Source organism: Haemaphysalis longicornis, unplaced genomic scaffold (genome assembly GCF_048455015.1).
Source record: "Haemaphysalis longicornis isolate Haplotype H1 unplaced genomic scaffold, Haemaphysalis longicornis Haplotype H1 scaffold_9, whole genome shotgun sequence".
NCBI classification, from domain to species: Eukaryota; Metazoa; Arthropoda; class Arachnida; order Ixodida; family Ixodidae; genus Haemaphysalis; species Haemaphysalis longicornis.
The window spans coordinates 24,689,737-24,703,389 of NW_027526460.1; the positions used below are offsets into that span (position 1 = coordinate 24,689,737).

General features: G+C 46.8%; 1 non-coding gene across 1 annotated transcript; it reads left to right on the forward strand.

The window, feature by feature from the left end:
- The first annotated feature begins 567 nt into the window (after window positions 1–567).
- On the forward strand, window positions 568–639 carry Trnat-ugu (transfer RNA threonine (anticodon UGU)). Its single transcript has one exon. It is a non-coding gene; the product is annotated as a tRNA-Thr (tRNA).
- The last annotated feature ends 13,014 nt before the right edge of the window (window positions 640–13,653 follow it).

Sequence of the window (13,653 nt, forward strand, 5' to 3'; positions counted from 1 at the left end):
AAGTCAGAGTGGCGCTGGCTACCACCCTCAGGTGTCAGATACACTCCTAGTAAATATAAATAGCCCAGAAAGTGAAGGAGAACACAGTCGCCCAGATAGCCGAATTGGTAAGGCATTCGACATGTAATCGAAAGGCGTGGGTTCGGTCCCCCCTCTGGGCGCGTGTTTTTCTTTCTTTCTCCTGTATATTAAAAAAAATGTTCACTTCATTAACCGTAGTAAAAAATAAAAGAGCCTAACCACACCCCTATGCCTCCTTTGGCGTCGTAGACTGCTGACCTATCCTTCTGTATTTCCTTAACGAGCCCCTCATTTCCTTACTATATTATTCTGCGAAAGCCTAGCGAGGGTCTCTGTTCTGGCAGCCTTGATGCCTAGGTAGCATAAGAGGGCTTCCCGCCAGTTACCCGCTCATGACAGGCTGTAGACGTTGGAGTCACGCCCCGGGGGTTGAAAAAAAGGTCCCCTTCTCCCCGTGTAGTCAGAGTGGCGCTGGCTACCACCCTCAGGTGTCAGATACACTTCTAGTAAATATAAATAGCCCAGAAAGTGAAGGAGAACACAGTCGCCCAGATAGCCGAATTGGTAAGGCATTCGACATGTAATCGAAAGGCGTGGGTTCGGTCCCCACTCTGGGCACGTGTTTTTCTTTCTTTCTCCTGTATATTTAAAAAAAATGTTCACTTCATTAACCGTAGTAAAAAAAGAAAAGAGCCTAACCACACCCCTATGCGTCCTTTGGCGTCGTAGACTGCTGACCTATCCTTCTGTATTTCCTCAACGAGCCCCTCATTTCCTTACTATATTATTCTGCGAAAGCCTAGCGAGGGTCTCTGTTCTGGCAGCCTTGATGCCTAGGTAGCATAAGAGGGCTTCCCGCCAGTTACCCGCTCATGACAGGCTGTAGACGTTGGAGTCACGCCCCGGGGGTTGAAAAGAAGGTCCCCTTCTCCCCGTGTAGTCAGAGTGGCGCTTGCTACCACCCTCAGGTGTCAGATACACTTCTAGTAAATATAAATAGCCCAGAAAGTGAAGGAGAACACAGTCGCCCAGATAGCCGAATTGGTAAGGCATTCGACATGTAATCGAAAGGCGTGGGTTCGGTCCCCCCTCTGGGCGCGTGTTTTTCTTTCTTTCTCCTGTATATTTAAAAAAAATGTTCACTTCATTAACCGTAGTAAAAAAAGAAGAGCCTAACCACACCCCTATGCGTCCTTTGGCGTCGTAGACTGCTGACCTATCCTTCTGTATTTCCTCAACGAGCCCCTCATTTCCTTACTATATTATTCTGCGAAAGCCTAGCGAGGGTCTCTGTTCTGGCAGCCTTGATGCCTAGGTAGCATAAGAGGGCTTCCCGCCAGTTACCCGCTCATGACAGGCTGTAGACGTTGGAGTCACGCCCCGGGGGTTGAAAAGAAGGTCCCCTTCTCCCCGTGTAGTCAGAGTGGCGCTGGCTACCACCCTCAAGTGTCAGATACACTCCTAGTAAATATAAATAGCCCAGAAAGTGAAGGAGAACACAGTCGCCCAGATAGCCGAATTGGTAAGGCATTCGACATGTAATCGAAAGGCGTGGGTTCGGTCCCCACTCTGGGCGCGTGTTTTTCTTTCTTTCTCCTGTATATTAAAAAAAATGTTCACTTCATTAACCGTACTAAAAAATAAAAGAGCCTAACCACACCCCTATGCCTCCTTTGGCATCGTAGACTGCTGACCTATCCTTCTGTATTTCCTTAACGAGCCCCTCATTTCCTTACTATATTATTCTGCGAAAGCCTAGCGAGGGTCTCTGTTCTGGCAGCCTTGATGCCTAGGTAGCATAAGAGGGCTTCCCGCCAGTTACCCGCTCATGACAGGCTGTAGACGTTGGAGTCACGCCCCGGGGGTTAAAAAGAAGGTCCCCTTCTCCCCGTGTAGTCAGAGTGGCGCTGGCTACCACCCTCAAGTGTCAGATACACTCCTAGTAAATATAAATATCCCAGAAAGTGAAGGAGAACACAGTCGCCCAGATAGCCGAATTGGTAAGGCATTCGACATGTAATCGAAAGGCGTGGGTTCGGTCCCCACTCTGGGCGCGTGTTTTTCTTTCTTTCTCCTGTATATTTAAAAAAAATGTTCACTTCATTAACCGCAGTAAAAAAAGAAAAGAGCCTAACCACACCCCTATACCTCCTTTGGCGTCGTAGACTGCTGACCTATCCTTCTGTATTTCCTCAACGAGCCCCTCATTTCCTTACTATATTATTCTGCGAAAGCCTAGCGAGGGTCTCTGTTCTGGCAGCCTTGATGCCTAGGTAGCATAAGAGGGCTTCCCGCCAGTTACCCGCTCATGAAAGGCTGTAGAGGTTGGAGTCACGCCCCGGGGGTTGAAAAGAAGGTCCCCTTCTCCTCGTGTAGTCAGAGTGGCGCTGGCTACCACCCTCATGTGTCAGATACACTCCTAAAATATAAATAGCCCAGAAAGTGAAGGAGAACACAGTCGCCCAGATAGCCGAATTGGTAAGGCATTCGACATGTAATCGAAAGGCGTGGGTTCGGTCCCCACTCCGGGCGCGTGTTTTTCTTTCTTTCTCCTGTATATTTAAAAAAAATGTTCACTTCATTAACCGTAGTAAAAAAAGAAAATAGCCTAACCACACCCCTATGCCTCCTTTGGCGTCGTAGACTGCTGACCTATCCTTCTGTATTTCCTCAACGAGCCCCTCATTTTCTTACTATATTATTCTGCGAAAGCCTAGCGAGGGTCTCTGTTCTGGCAGCCTTGATGCCTAGGTAGCATAAGAGGGCTTCCCGCCAGTTACCCGCTCATGACAGGCTGTAGACGTTGGAGTCACGCCCCGGGGGTTGAAAAGAAGGTCCCCTTCTCCCCGTGAAGTCAGAGTGGCGCTGGCTACCACCCTCAGGTGTCAGATACACTCCTAGTAAATATAAATAGCCCAGAAAGTGAAGGAGAACACAGTCGCCCAGATAGCCGAATTGGTAAGGCATTCGACATGTAATCGAAAGGCGTGGGTTCGGTCCCCCCTCTGGGCGCGTGTTTTTCTTTCTTTCTCCTGTATATTAAAAAAAATGTTCACTTCATTAACCGTAGTAAAAAATAAAAGAGCCTAACCACACCCCTATGCCTCCTTTGGCGTCGTAGACTGCTGACCTATCCTTCTGTATTTCCTTAACGAGCCCCTCATTTCCTTACTATATTATTCTGCGAAAGCCTAGCGAGGGTCTCTGTTCTGGCAGCCTTGATGCCTCGGTAGCATAAGAGGGCTTCCCGCCAGTTACCCGCTCATGACAGGCTGTAGACGTTGGAGTCACGCCCCGGGGGTTCAAAAAAAGGTCCCCTTCTCCCCGTGTAGTCAGAGTGGCGCTGGCTACCACCCTCAAGTGTCAGATACACTTCTAGTAAATATAAATAGCCCAGAAAGTGAAGGAGAACACAGTCGCCCAGATAGCCGAATTGGTAAGGCATTCGACATGTAATCGAAAGGCGTGGGTTCGGTCCCCACTCTGGGAGCGTGTTTTTCTTTCTTTCTCCTGTATATTTAAAAAAAATGTTCACTTCATTAACCATAGTAAAAAAAGAAAAGAGCCTAACCACACCCCTATGCGTCCTTTGGCGTCGTAGACTGCTGACCTATCCTTCTGTATTTCCTCAACGAGCCCCTCATTTCCTTACTGTATTATTCTGCGAAAGCCTAGCGAGGGTCTCTGTTCTGGCAGCCTTGATGCCTCGGTAGCATAAGAGGGCTTCCCGCCAGTTACCCGCTCATGACAGGCTGTAGACGTTGGAGTCACGCCCCGGGGGTTCAAAAAAAGGTCCCCTTCTCCCCGTGTAGTCAGAGTGGCGCTGGCTACCACCCTCAAGTGTCAGATACACTTCTAGTAAATATAAATAGCCCAGAAAGTGAAGGAGAACACAGTCGCCCAGATAGCCGAATTGGTAAGGCATTCGACATGTAATCGAAAGGCGTGGGTTCGGTCCCCACTCTGGGCGCGTGTTTTTCTTTCTTTCTCCTGTATATTTAAAAAAAATGTTCACTTCATTAACCATAGTAAAAAAAGAAAAGAGCCTAACCACACCCCTATGCGTCCTTTGGCGTCGTAGACTGCTGACCTATCCTTCTGTATTTCCTCAACGAGCCCCTCATTTCCTTACTGTATTATTCTGCGAAAGCCTAGCGAGGGTCTCTGTTCTGGCAGCCTTGATGCCTAGGTAGCATAAGAGGGCTTCCCGCCAGTTACCCGCTCATGACAGGCTGTAGACGTTGGAGTCACGCCCCGGGGGTTGAAAAGAAGGTCCCCTTCTCCCCGTGTAGTCAGAGTGGCGCTTGCTACCACCCTCAGGTGTCAGATACACTTCTAGTAAATATAAATAGCCCAGAAAGTGAAGGAGAACACAGTCGCCCAGATAGCCGAATTGGTAAGGCATTCGACATGTAATCGAAAGGCGTGGGTTCGGTCCCCACTCTGGGCGCGTGTTTTTCTTTCTTTCTCCTGTATATTTAAAAAAAAATGTTCACTTCATTAACCGTAGTAAAAAAAGAAGAGCCTAACCACACCCCTATGCGTCCTTTGGCGTCGTAGACTGCTGACCTATCCTTCTGTATTTCCTCAACGAGCCCCTCATTTCCTTACTATATTATTCTGCGAAAGCCTAGCGAGGGTCTCTGTTCTGGCAGCCTTGATGCCTAGGTAGCATAAGAGGGCTTCCCGCCAGTTACCCGCTCATGACAGGCTGTAGACGTTGGAGTCACGCCCCGGGGGTTGAAAAGAAGGTCCCCTTCTCCCCGTGTAGTCAGAGTGGCGCTGGCTACCACCCTCAAGTGTCAGATACACTCCTAGTAACTATAAATAGCCCAGAAAGTGAAGGAGAACACAGTCGCCCAGATAGCCGAATTGGTAAGGCCTTCGACATGTAATCGAAAGGCGTGGGTTCGGTCCCCACTCTGGGCGCGTGTTTTTCTTTCTTTCTCCTGTATATTTAAAAAAATTTCACTTCATTAACCGTAGTAAAAAAAGAAAAGAGCCTAACCACACCCCTATGCCTCCTTTGGCGTCGTAGACTGCTGACCTATCCTTCTGTATATATATATATATATATATATATATATATATATATATATATATATATATCAATATAGATATACTACTTTCTTTCAGACTAAAAAAAATATTCATCTGTTCATCTGTTTCTGTGACCTACTTACCGCATTCCCCCCCTTTGCTTTCCGTGGTTTTCTTGACCGCACACACTTATTCTATATATATATATATATATATATATATATATATATATATATATATATATATATATATTTATATATATATATATATATATATATATATGCAAATTTAGAGAAACAGAAAACTCCCAAAGCAGGCAGAAATAGTACAAGTAAAGAGTTTGATACACTGCACGAAGGAGGTTTACTCACGTAGCGACAATGGGACTTGCCTTCATCAGAGGAGTACAGTTACAGGATTGATATACATCGAATTGGAAAGCGAAAGAAGAAGTCCGTTGAAATAATATAGAAATAAGGGTAGGCAGTAAAGAAAGCCAAGGGGAGAATGTGGTAGGTCATTTATTACCGTTGAAACAGGTACAGTGTTTTGAAAGACAGAAAGAAAGTGGAGAAAAACATGCCCGCTGATGAGATTCGAACCCACCAACTCCAGAATGCGTCTGATGCAATGGACACGTTACTGGCGGGGCTGTGCACCCCTCGAATTTCTTGGGTATTTAGGCCAACGTAATTTTTATCTGTGCTCGGGGGTGGTATCCAGCGCCACTCGGAGTACTCGGGGTGAAGGGGACCTTCTTTTTAACCCCCGGGCCGTGATTGGAGTGTCTACGACATGGCGGGAGCGGTCGACCAGTGTTAAACCCTCTTAGCCACCTGACACCAAGGCTGCCAGAACAGAGACCCTCGCTATGCATGTAGCGAAACAAAAACGGAAATGTGGGGCTCATTGAACGAACACAGAAATAAGGGTACGCAGCCAAGAAAGTCAACGAAAGTAAAGGGGAGTATGGGTAGGTCAGGTGGCCGAAATTGCAAGTATGTGGGCTAAGTTGATGCGACTGCTTCTCTCATGTGGAATCGAATTTTACATTTTAACACTTACATTTGCGCACCATTGATGTCGCTGCTGCTTTTAGATGTTATTGAAGTACAATCCCAGATGAGCCAGGGAAGTCTTTAATGATCCCAACGACTGATTTTGTGCAACAATGTGACAGATGGCTGGCTGCCGTGGGATTTGTGAGTCTCAAGATGGGGACAGTGGTCATGAAGCAAATTTTATTTGACTCTGTTGGGACTATGGGGTAACTAATGGGTCCTTGTTGATCTTCTCCGTGAAATATTCGTGTATACTACAATGACTCCACTGACAGTAGTACTGACCACCTCTTGGAGGGTACCCATACACTTACCACGATTATATTGCCATAAGTACCACGGAACCCTTCATAAAAGTAGCGTCCTCGCCACCCTTGTTACAGTGGCGCGACGATCATCAGGAAGGAGTCCTGCGACTCGCTTTTTTATTAGATTAGGGCCGTTGCAGATTCACTTCTGACCCCATGTACGGTAGTCACCCATACTCTACTGTGACTCTAGAGTTATAAGAGACGCATGACCCCTTTCAAATAAGAGTCGCGTGACTCTGCAAACAGGCGCCCAGGAAGAGTAGATTCTGCGGCGAGTAGAGGCCCCGTGAAGACAGTCATTTAAACTCCTTTTCTTCTCAGTGTACGACTGTTAAGTCGTTAACACGAATGACGGAAAGCGTGGCCTGGACTGCCAATAGTGCCACGAAGTGACAGTCATTGGGTGCTCTCGGTACTCTTATTGTGGTAGAAGAGGTTCTGGGAATTGGACGTGCATCTCCCCGGGGGAGGGGGGCAATGTGGAAAAAGGAGGAGAGAAATAAAGTGCGGACGAAAGAGTAGCAGCGTCTGGAACGATGTCATCTTGTTTATGTTTTGTCTTTGCCCGAGCGGTTTTAACAATTACGATGCCTGGGGATAGCTGTTGCGCAGATCACTTTGACTCCTGCTCGCCGCCTATAGACATAAAGCTAAAGGGCTATAATATAAAATAAAAGCCCACCCCGTACCACATACGTATCACGGGTGACGCCATTTAAAAATAAACAAACTGGACCGATTTCAACTAGAGTTTTGACGAGAAGGAAATACCCACCGAAGTGGAAAATAAAAGGGAAAAATGCTACACAGCGACACCACAGCCAGGAGAACGGGCCCGGGGAGACTCCCCTGATCTCCCCTGGGACGGTAGCAGGAAAGGTTGGGATAAGGGATGTGGATGGTTGTGATAAGGAATGGGTTATGGGAAAGAGAGTGGGAATGGGGACAGCGAGGTTTTTGTTCTAATCCTCAGATGTCTGACTCCTAAAATAGGCCTGAAAACTCAGGATGGGCGTCAGACGGTGCCAATTGGAATTCAGCGGACCCCACTATAGGTTCCAAACATCTGAGCTCCGACATCGAAGAACAGGGAGAACCTGCGACGGAGTGACGACACCTAGTCTCCGGACCACTTTCACAACCAGCCCCCCAGCTAGCACCCACCAGGTCCCCCGAGTACTCAAGAGACCCTGCCCAGCCTACATAGGTACTAATCCCCCTCGTCTCAACGGTTTCGGATACTGGTAAAGCTAACTGTCCGACAGACGGGGTAAACTGTACCCTGTACGCATCCGTCGATCCCTATGTGCACCTGAATCACCTATCTCCATAGGAAGGCCTATGTGACTTATAGGGTTTCGGTGGACCTCTTATGTGCTCCTATGCCAACCACTCACCCACCAGGGAACCCCTCCCCATACGGGCAGCAGTCATCAGGTGGAAGGAGTAATCCTTATAGAGTACGACCAGCCCTACTCCCGATACTGAGAACGAGAAGCTTCCCTAAGAAGTGAGCCAATCCCTCTTTCCTCGGTCCTAGCAAGTGCGCGCCTCCTAGACTGGTCTCTACTAAAGACCAGAGATATTGGCCATCATGAGCACCTATCGAAGGCCCTGAATCCTGTTTTCCAGGAACCTTCGTGTCGGCAGCGAGCAGTCGTGCCCGCGTAGGGTGACTGCGGTGGTCCTTTAAGAAAGGAACCTTTTTCACCGCTTTTTGCCAAGTTCCCAGAGCCAACCTCGGTAGCCACCCAGGCCGTCCGGGCCTGCCTCCGCGTCCAGCATCGGCTCTGGGGCAGGAACTGGCCCATACAGTTCCAGGGAGTCGCTGCCACTCCCTTGGGGTTTTGCATCCCCGGGTGAGACCTGGCCCTCACCCGCCGCTGCTGTTGGCAACCGACCAAAGCTAGGCAGCCGAAACCGCCTTTGCCCAGCCAGCTGGCAGGGGGGACCACGAGCAGGTGGCAGTCGGATTTGCCCCCCCCCCCCCCCCCCCGCCTATAGACAGCGCGATCGACACGGGGCTTTTCTATGCTTTGTTGGCGCGGAGGTGGCTTCGCAACCTTTTGCGAAGCGTTGCAGGTTTGTTATCGCTGGAAACCATAAAATGTAATACAAACGTATACCTAGACCATATTATTTTTACCATTAAATGAGGTTTACGCACAGTAATACAAAACAGCGCTGGTATGACTTATTTCATGGGGTTGGCAGCCTGCGGACAGAACTCGCCGGGCACGCGGGCTGCGGCAGTAGCACGCAATCTTGGGTACGTTCTCAGAATTCGAATACTGTAATGTGTTGCTGGGTGGTTCACAATGGCATCTGCAAGTATAAAGCGCAGAGAAGATAAGCTTAGAAATCGGTTATACGACGTTCCAGTGACTTCAAAGCGCGGAAGCAAACCTGTATACATGAACAATACGTTTTAACTCGTAAATCACGCAAAAAATATTTAGCTGCTCTATAAAGTACTTTTGCAATGCCAGCAGTCAAGGTTTTTTTCCCTACTGAAAACACGATATTAAGTTTCTGGAGGCTTTAGAGTGGTCCTCTCACTGACCAATGTTGCTCGGGTTTGAAGACCTCCGAGTGTGCATAGGTAAATAGATAATTTTTCGAGGACTTTCAATACACGCAGTGTAAAAGCAAACACGGAATTCTATTAACTGCAATGTTTACTAGTGGAAAGTGGTGTATAAAACTAAATTAGCCTTATTTTGTATTTCAATAAGTTATTATTGTTTTTGTTTAGTTTTAGCATCTTTATGATGCTGAATGCAGGTACTGGTGGCCGCTACCGAGAACCTTGCTTTGTTTGTTCGTTTTTTTTGCCGTTTGGGCGTGGTTTTTTTCCTGTTATTGCCAGCCCCACGCCGAGGTCAGCCGACCATAGGCAATCTTTTCGTGCCGTGCAAAAGCTCAGACAAGAAGGATCTGTAATTGCTGACTACCAGTGCACACTACTAAGCCAATTCTTAGGAATACCTTCTTGCCAGCACCGCACCATGAAAAAATTCAAAATTATCCATTCACTTAACAAAGCCGCTGCCTTACGATGGTCCTTTCCTAAAGCCTACTTAGCTTGTAGGCGTTTATTCTGTCTGCAAAACGAAAGGCCACTAAACATGGGTGTGTCCCTTGCAACCGGAGCTCAAGGACGAGCAGCCGTCGCCTGCGCGCCCGTCATTCGTATAATTCCACTAAAACACTGTTCCCGCCCGATCTCGAGCATGCGCCGAGCTCGCATCAAATACAACCAGCCCGGGACAAATCTCACGGTGCCTGGTTACAAATGCCGTATGGCACATTTCCGATTTCGTTGATTTTGCAGGAGTCAAATCGCACGCGAGCTTGTCGCAGCAGTTCTGGTTGCAAAGTTTTCCAGATTTTCATGACATAGTTTAAGCTACTCCTAACCTTTTCATGTATGTGTTTGAGAACTATGCGTTAAAGATTCTAAATAAAACCTGCAGTGTATTTTACAGAATTTCGCCTAAGGCGCTTGTTGTTTAGCTCCTCAATAAAGCTCAATGACGTCATTTTTCTGCCTACGAACCACTATTTTGTTATTATATTCAATTTATTCATTTGAATATAAAATATTTGCTATTATTTATTTCTTTATTTATTTTTTATGTGAAAGCAGTGGTGGCTGATGGAGCAAAAAGGTGACATTGGTTTTCTCCGTCCCTCCCTCCCTCCCTCCCTCCCTCCCTCCCTCACTCCCTCAGTCACTCACTCACTCGCATCCTCACTCACTCACTCACTCACTCACTCACTCACTCACTCGCATGCTCACTCACTCACTCACTCACTCACTCACTCACTCACTCACTCACTCACTCACTCACTCACTCACTCACTCACTCACTCACTCACTCACTCAAACTGCGGGACAGGTGAAACTGCATAACTTTGTGGAGCGCAGCAGACATCCCAACCCCTAAACGAGTAAGTGCATTAGAGGAGTGTTAAAAACTCGGGAAAGACATTCATTGATGGGATCTTTCTTGTCGAGCATATAAAATCATATTTGGTATAGCAAAATACGGTACAGCGACAAGCCATCAGGTCGTACGATGCATCGGCTGAGTGAAAATCGTGAAAAGCGCTGCGCACGAGGTAGCACGAACTGGGCGAGTCTAAAATCTTGCAAGCACCCCGGAAGTGCACCGTAAACACGGCAATCATAGACTATTCATGAGCGCAAAGTTTTCAAGCACCTACTTCCAAGACTTCAACACCCAGACCTGTTTGCGTTTCCCCATCGAAAATATGTTGTAACGCGGCAGTATGTGCTCTCTTGAAGGAGTGTTCCTTGCATATCTGCTACTACCACTCCAGAATATTAAAAAAAAACACTTTTATTAGCGTGTGCAGTCGTAGTTTTTTAATGCGCAAATATCGACCTACAAGAATTTAGTTGGCCCTTTCTCAGTTTAGAATAGACGAATCTAAAAGTCTGTCGCCTTCTAATGACATCGCGATGTTCTAGATCCTTTTTGTGGCTACGCTGTGTGCTGATGTACGCAATACTTTGCATTACTGTTTTGAGAAAGTAAGCAGAATTAGTTTATATTTAAAACGCAGGCACGGAGAAAGATGACAGACCGAAATGCGGCCATCAAGGAGGCTTCGTGAAATCCGCAGTGATGGGACATTTATTTGGAATTTCTACCTCGTTAAGCATTATATCGTCCCTTTGTCTTGTTAATGTTAGAGTCAATTTACGAAAAACGCGATGGCAATTCGTTGAATTCCGCCCTGCGGACATGCAATCTTGTTGTGACGATTTGACGTCACCAAAACTGACGAATGCTTGGTATGAAGAGAGGGGTGTGAAGAGGAATTCCGCACTTTTCAATTTCATATGCTTCCAAGCGCCAAGTCATTTGTACTGGTTGCTTGATAAGTTCACGCTGACAGCCATTAACGCGGCCTTACCACCAGCATCGCTTGCAAGATGCATAATCACTGGTATTCCTTGAAATAAAATTTGTTCTCTCTCTCTCTCTCTCTCTCTCTCTCTCTCTCTCTCTCTCTCTCTCTCTCTCTCTCTGTGTGTATTGAAAAACAGTGTGGGGACTGCCAACACTTGAAAGAGCAGCATACCCAGCTATTCCGCGCCGAAAGAGAAAAACAAGGGAGGTGAGGGGACAAAGAGATGACATTAGCAATGGTGAGAACTGTGTAGCTCATACTGACCAATAACGCAGCAAGGGATCCGTGTAGATAAACACAGGCCTGTACCCTTGGAGACTGTTGTGATCTCCCATTGCTTTATCCTTATCCTGATATCCTTGATCACATTACACCCCTGTCGTTGGTTATCTTTTCCTGAGAGAGTGGCGGCGAGTGAAATCAGCAGAAATGCATCATTTTCAGAACTAGTAGATGTGCCTTCACTGCCCTAAACAAACTAAAGCGATATTGTAGCCAATGACAGTTAAGGTAAAAGTACATCGAATCTTCCATCCTCCAAATTAAAAAAAGTTTATTCTCTCTCTCTCTCTCTCCATGTCTCTCTCCATCTCTCTCTCCATGTCTCCAGTAATTTGAGCTTTAAATTCAAAAATGCCTATGATATTGAAAAGCACGACGAACTTTATTTTAGTGCGCATGCGTCAGTCTAGTTTCTGTCGCTGATTTGACCCGCTTTTACTTGCAATTTTTATTGTACCAGGAACTAGCTTGTTCTGAGCTCATATTTCGCTATTTTCTAAAACTAGCTCTAACCTTGAACAAACGAGACCAGTATTCCTCATTTTTGCTTCGACGCTCTGCTTGCAGCCAACCGAATATTACAGTTGTGGAGCAAAGGCCGACTGCGAGAACAATACACGACATTGTAGGAAGTTCAACGCCACTGCTAAAAACGACGCACGACCTCCCTTTTGCAGGGTGATTTTGTAATGCGATCGGCATTGTATTGGTGGTGGTGGATATGCATGAGTGACACAGCCCCTACTTGGCCACCGAAGGTATACCCACAACATTACCTGCAGTGGTCCAATGGGGGCGACGAAGAACTGTTACCATGCCAGAGTAATTTGCGCGTGCGCACCTGGCGCGCAGGGACATATCGACGCACTTCGTTCTTCTTAAGAGCCCACACAAGGTAGTGAAGAACATAATTTTTCTGTTTTGGGAAAGAAAAGTATATTCTCAAGCAATAAACGTCTCGGTCGCCAGCGAGCTTTGTTGTCTGGAGCTTTTTCAGGGCCCGCATTTTTGGGCGCACGTTTTCTTGATAGGCTGCCTCTCAAAGGGGTCATCCCGGCCAAAGAAAAAGTCCTCCTGGTCAGCTCTCTCTTTTCAGATGAGGCAACATGTCTACTAGACGGCTAGTCTGGAGTCAATTCTCTGCAGATTCCCATACATATATAGAGATTTGTATAACTCTATCGGCATCCTTCCTGCTCCATGTAGTACATCAAAGGGTCAAACGACCCTGAATTACTCATTTCGTGCAACAAAGTAGCATTTCGACAGCACATTTTGTTCGTCCGTTTTTTGCAGCAAACATTTGGTGCAGTGTTATTTTCTTATATGTGTTTTTTTTTTTCATCTCGTTCCTGCGAATGGATTCATGCATTTGTAACCACCACCCGCCATAGAAATTAGGTTACTTGTCTGGCCGGTGCCTCCAGTTTTGTTTTTATGTTCTGATACGATAACCTTTTGCCGCAGTCTGGTCAGGCTGGTTAGGCATACGTCTCTGTCTTCAGAACCTGCCATGCGTCTTTCTGCCGCCAAGCTACTGAAATATAGAACGGCCAAGTAGTTCCAACCAACATTTCTAAGGCCAAAATAAGGACTCCTTGCAGTACTCTCACTCGATTACTAGGCAACTATGTTCGTGTGATTGGCCAAGCTGAAGAGACGTCCATTAAAAAACCAACTCAGTGTTGAAGAGCAAGAAGGAGTTTCTAGACAAATCGCATGTATAATGGCAGGAACGTGATGTTAGCTGTTATTTCTTCTCACCGAGGCAGCGAATTTCCACACAATCCCGCTGCATTGTTTTTCTCTTAAATCGTACTCGTCTTTACATCTGTTTCTTGCTTGATGTTTATCGCACATGGACGAGGGTACGATTCCCGGCTGCGCCGGCCGCTTTTCTGATGGAGGTGAAAAGCGAAAACGACCGTGTGTTCGAGATTTCGGCGCACGTTAAAGATCCCCAGGTGGTCAAAATTATTCCGGAGCCCTCTAAT